This window comes from Prionailurus bengalensis, chromosome C1, assembly GCF_016509475.1.
Source record: "Prionailurus bengalensis isolate Pbe53 chromosome C1, Fcat_Pben_1.1_paternal_pri, whole genome shotgun sequence".
Taxonomy (NCBI): Eukaryota; Metazoa; Chordata; class Mammalia; order Carnivora; family Felidae; genus Prionailurus; species Prionailurus bengalensis.
In genome coordinates, this window is record NC_057345.1 from 4,173,357 (window position 1) to 4,179,356 (window position 6,000).

Consider the following 6,000-nt stretch of genomic DNA (forward strand, 5'->3'; position numbering starts at 1 on the left):
TGTTGTTGTCTTAATGTTTATTTATTTTTGAGAAAGAGAGGACACGCGGGGGAGGGGCAGAGAGGGAAGAAAAAAGGATATGAAGCAGGGCTCGAACTCACGAACCTCGAGTTCATGACCTGAGCCAAAGTGAGACACTCAATTGACTGGGCCACCCAGGTGTCCCAATATTTAGCTGTTTTACTAAAGATTTGTTTTTCTTCCTAAGAGATGCTGGACCCTTCGTGATTCTAGCAACTTGTCTATATTCAGTAGCATCTTGTCTACTGCATTGAGTGGATAAGCCCCTCCATCTGTTGCCAGCAGGAAACCTACAAAGGCTGAAGCATGGCCTCTGTCTCAGGGAGGACTACAGAGGCTGCTTAGAGACCTCACTGGTACCCACCCCACTCCTAACACCTGTAAGATCAAGCCCTGGGGCTCTGACCCCACAGTGAGCCACTCTGAGGAAACCCAGACCTGATAAACCACCGGTTTGAAAGCAGGACCCATAATCCAAGAGGGCAAGCAAAGAACAAATTGGTCCTTACACGGAGAAGAAAAACACCCAAGGGTTTAGAATAGACAAGAGATGCACTTTCCAAGTGAAGCATTTAGAAATCATCCCTTCGACTCGTAAGTAGGTCAAACTGTAAATCTAGAATTATAGCCTTGTCCGGGTGCCTGCATTAGAGTGTTGGTGAGAGGTGATCTTCAAAGTGCCTTTATTTTTCTTTTTAATTTTTTTTTTTTGGGGGGGACAGAGAGAGGCAGAGCATGAACAGGGGAGGTGAGAGGTGATCTTCAAAGTGCCTTTATTTTTCTTTTTAATTTTTTTTTGGGGGGGGAGACAGAGAGAGGCAGAGCATGAACAGGGGAGGGGCAGAGAGAGAGGAAGACACAGAATCGGAAACAGGCTCCAAGCCATCAGCCCAGAGCCTGACGCGGGGCTCGAACTCAGGGACCAGGAGATCGTGACCTGGTTGAAGTCGGACGCTTAACCGACTGCGCCACCCAGGCGCCCCTTCAAAGTTCCTTTAGAGGTGACAGTTCCCTTCCTTTGTAAGCCCGGTGGCCCCTGGGCGCTGTGTCTGAAGCTCTGTGGCTCCACCTAGGGGCCGAGCCCCCAAACCGCTGCATCCTTCCCTAGGCCCTGGCCCCAGCCTGGGTTCCACCCGCCTTCAGACCCTGCTAAAAATCAAAATAAACTTCCCCTTACTAAAACTTATACCAGGAACCCTGTGATTACAACAAAAACCACTCAGAGTGAGAGAAATTCTATTTTTTTTCCCACACACGTGATAATTAAAAAAAACTGGGGTATAATTACAGTTTCTCAAAGGCCCTGGGGGAAAAATGATGCTGGTTTCATGCATCAAGTAATTGCTGTTTGAAGAGTCAAAGGGCCCTAATTTGCTAGAGATACTTAAATCAGATCCCACATGGTTGTGTGAGTCGCGAAGAACCCTTCAGGGCACAGCTCCCAGGCTCCCAGCCCCACCCCCTATTCTCTGCCTGTGACAGGCTCCCCAGAGAAGCGACTGCTGTGTAACCAAACCCTTGCCTGGCGAGAGCTTTAGGTGACCCCTCCAAATGCTCATCTAAATGCCCAGGTCACTGAGGGAACAGAACCGCTTTTATGCCTCAGCGGTCCAGTAACACAAGTTGGATTTGGTGTTCGTGTCCTTAAGAGGGTTCATTTCATAACTGGTCTTGGGAAGGCTGACTAGTTGGGTGAAGAGGTTAAAGGGAGGGATCCAGGGGCGCCTGGATGATCATGATCGCGCATTCATGGGTTCGAGCCCGGCATAGGGCTCTGTGCTGACAGCTAGGAGCCTGGAGCCTGCTTTGGATTCTGTGTCTCCCTCTCTCTCTGCCCCTCCCCTGCTCATGCTCTGTCTCTCAAAAAATAAAATAAAACATGGGGCGCCTGGGTGGCGCAGTCGGTTAAGCGTCCGACTTCAGCCAGGTCACGATCTTGCGGTCCGTGAGTTCGAGCCCCGCGTCGGGCTCTGGGCTGATGGCTCGGAGCCTGGAGCCTGTTTCCGATTCTGTGTCTCCCTCTCTCTCTGCCCCTCCCCCGTTCATGCTCTGTCTCTCTCTGTCCCAAAATTAAATAAACGTTGAAAAAAAAATTTTTTTAAAAATAAAATAAAACATTAAAAAAGAAAGGGGGGGGGAAGGATGCAGAGCCCTGCAGCAGGGCCCCACCTTCAGGCACACATAGCTGTGTGGCTTCAGGTAAGTTCCTTGACCTCTCTGTGCTTCAGGCTCCTTATCTACAAAATGAGAATAACAGTATATACCTCATAGGGTTTTTATGAGGTATCAGTGAGTTAATACATAAAAGTCGTTGAGAGCAGTGCCTGGTGCATAGGGAGGGCTCAATAAATGGTAGTTGACAGCATGACTAGTTAATGAAGATTATTGTCATGCATTTAACAAAAATTTATTGAGCATTTTATACATGCCAGGCCGTGTACTGGGCACCACCATCATGCCTATGATACCACACAGAAACCGTCTAGATATTTTTTTAAGCTGATATATTTTGAGAGAGCGTGTGCACTAACAGGGGAGGGGCAGAGAGAGAGGGAGAGAGAGAGAGAGAGAGAGAGAGAGGAAATTGTAAGCAGGCTCCGTGGTGTCAGCACAGAAGCCTGACGCAGGGCTTGAACTCACAAACCGTGAGATCATGACATGAGCTGAGATGAAGAGTTGGAAGCTTAACCTACCGAGCCACCCAGGCGCCCCAGAAACCATCTAGATATTTATACATAAGGCATACGTGCAGGAAAATGCACAATCATAATCGTACAGTTGATTATCACAAAATAAAGACACCCATTAGCCCCCCAGACCGCGAATGATGACATCACCAACACCCCAGAAGGCTCCCGCCTGTGCTCTCCCAGAAACGGCACCCCTCCCTGGTACAGACGATCGCTGTGTACAACGTCGGTGTGACAGGTGGCCGTGGCTGCTGCCGGGAGCAGTGGTCTGCTTGCTTTTGTCACTGCATAGCATCCATCGCATGAGCAAAACCTTCCTTACGTTTCTGACCCAGCGTTTCCAAAAGCGGTGTCCTCACTCCTCACTCTTTCTAGACCACTGTTCTCTGGCTCTCAAGTCCTCTGAGCATGCCGGCCATCACTGCCCTGTGGTAGTCTTGCGGTCACGGGGAGGCCATGGCCCCACATTCCTTGTCAAAGTGCTCAGCTGCCCCCGCACCATTTATTCTCTCACATTCTGTGTGTCCTCTAGCTCTTTTTGCCCTCTTTTCCTGCCCTCTTTTGGGTTGTGGGTTTTTTATGGTTCCACATCATCTCCCCATCGTGTCTTCTTCACTGTGCCTGTGCGTGCTCCGTGGACCCCTGGCAGTCCTCGTGTCTAACAAATATACAGGGTTTTCTCAGAAGCTTCCTGATGTGTGGTGAGACTATATCATGAAATCAGTCGGTATTTCGAAGATCTGCATAACTCAGGGAAGCGATATTTTTCAGATGACTAATGCATGATGTTACATAATCACACGTGGGTAAAAGACCCATTCAAAATGCCAGATAGGGCGCCTGGCTGGCGGAGTGGCTGGAACGTGAGAGTCTTGATTTCGGGGTGGTGAGTTCAAACCCCACATTGGACATAAAGCTTACTTTTTAAAAAAGTGCCAGATAGGGGCGTCTGGGTGGCTCAGTTGGTTAAGCCTCTGACTTCGGCTCAGGTCATGATCCCGCGGTCCGTGGGTTCAAGCCCCGCATCAGGCTCTGTGCTGACAGCTCGGAGCCTGGAGCCTGCTTCTAATTCTGTGTCTCCCTCTCTCTCTCTCTGCCCCTTCACAGCTGGCGCTCTGTCTCTGTCTCCCTCTAAAATAAACATCAAAAATTTTAAAAATAAATACATTAATTAAAAAGTGCCAGATAGATCAGTGGAATTAACGTAAGAGAGCATGACGAAGCAGTATATCCATATGGTTTTGGATTCTGCATTGCAGCTGACCTTGAAGGAGTTAGCACCTGTTGGGTTTTGATGTAGTAGCAAAGAAAAGTATCCACAAGTTTCTGAAAAGACTATTAAAACATTAAAATACTCCTCCTTTGGGGCGCCTGGGTGGCTCAGTCGGTTGAGCGTCCAACTTTGGCTCAGATGGTCCGTGGTGATCTCGTGGTCTGTGGGTTCGAGCCCCACATCAGGCTGGCTGCTGTCAGCCTAACAGTGTAGAGCATGCTTCAGACCCTCTGTCCCCCTCTCTCTGCTCCTCCCCTGCTTGCGCTGTCTCCAAAATAAATAAGTATGAAAAAAAATTTTTTAAATACTCCTCCTTTTCCCAACGATATATTTGTGTGTGTTTTCATACGCTTCCATGGGAACAACATATCAGAACACGCTGAGCGCAAGAGATAGGAGAATCTGTCTTCTAGTAATACAGATAGCAAAGAGATTTGCAAAGCTATAAAAAACCATACCGCGCTTGTCTCCAAATAGTTTTGTTTTGAAAAAATGTATTATTGAAAAGATGCATATGCTGACAAGTAATGCACGTATTGTTGTTTCTAGTGAATTAACACATAAAGTTTTAAAATTTCTTTTTAATCTCTACTAGAGTAAATATCGATAGATATAATCTACATAAAGTTGATTTTATTTTTATTTTTATTAAAAAAAAATTTTTTTTTCTTTTCCAACGTTTTTATTTATTTTTGGGACAGAGAGAGACAGAGCATGAACGGGGGAGGGGCAGAGAGAGAGGGAGACACAGAATCGGAAACAGGCTCCAGGCTCCGAGCCATCAGCCCAGAGCCTGACGCGGGGCTGGAACTCACGGACTGCGAGATCGTGACCTGGCTGAAGTCGGACGCGGACGCTTAACCGACTGCGCCACCCAGGCGCCCCCATAAAGTTGATTTTAAAACGTCTTCCAGGGGCACGTGGGTGGCTCAGTCGGTTAAGTGTCCGACTTTGGCTCAGGTCATGATCTCACAGCTTGTGGGTTCCATTCCTGCATCGGGCTCTGTGCTGACAGCTCGGAGCCTGGACCCTGCTTCGGATTCTGTGTCTCCCTCTCTCTCTGCCCCTCCCCCTCTCAAAAATAAACATTAAAATAAAATAAAATAAAATAAAATAAAATAAAATAAAACTGAGTGTCTCACTTTGGCTGAGCTAACAACACAAGTGGATGAACTTTCCAGGACTTCTATAACAAAGTAGCACAAACTGAATGGCTTAAAACAATAGACATTTATTTTCTCACAGTTCTGAAGCCAGAAGTCCCAAATTAAGATGTCAGCAGGGCCACGCTCCCTCTAAAGGCCATAGGAAAGAATCCTTCCTTCCCCTCTTGCTTCGGGTGACCCCTGGTGCTCCTTGGCTTGAAGCTGCATCACCCCAATCTCTGCCTCATCTTCACAGGGCCATCTTCTCTCTGCCCTACTGTCCTCTTGTCCTCTCCTCTTTTTCTTTTTCCTTTAAGTAGGCTTCATGCCCAACACAGGGCTTGAACTCACAACCCTGAGATCAAGACCTGAGCTGAGATCAAGAGTTGGACGCTTAAACAGCTGAGCCACGCAGGCGCCCCTGTCCTCTCCTCTTCTCATAAGGGCACCGATCCTTGGATTTAAATTTTTTTTAATGTTTATTTATTTCGAGAGAGAGAAAGAGAGAGACAGAGACAGAGAGAGCACAAACAGTAGAGGGGCAGAGAGAGGGAGACACGGAATCCAAAGTAGGCTTCAGGCTCTGGGCTGTCATCACAGAGCCCAATGCGGGGCTCGAACTCTTGAGCTGTGAGATCATGACCAGAAGCTCAACAGACTGAGCCACCCAGGCACCCCTAGCAATGTTTGGATGTAGAGCCCACCTTAATCCAGTGTGACATCATCTTCAATTAATTCCATCAGCAAAGATCCTATTTCCAAATAAGGTCACATTCTGAGGTTCCAGATAGACGCGAATTCTTAGTCTATTTTTACTGACCCCACTCCAACTAGTTTACTACTGAAAAGAAATGCCCTGAGCTGGGTGATA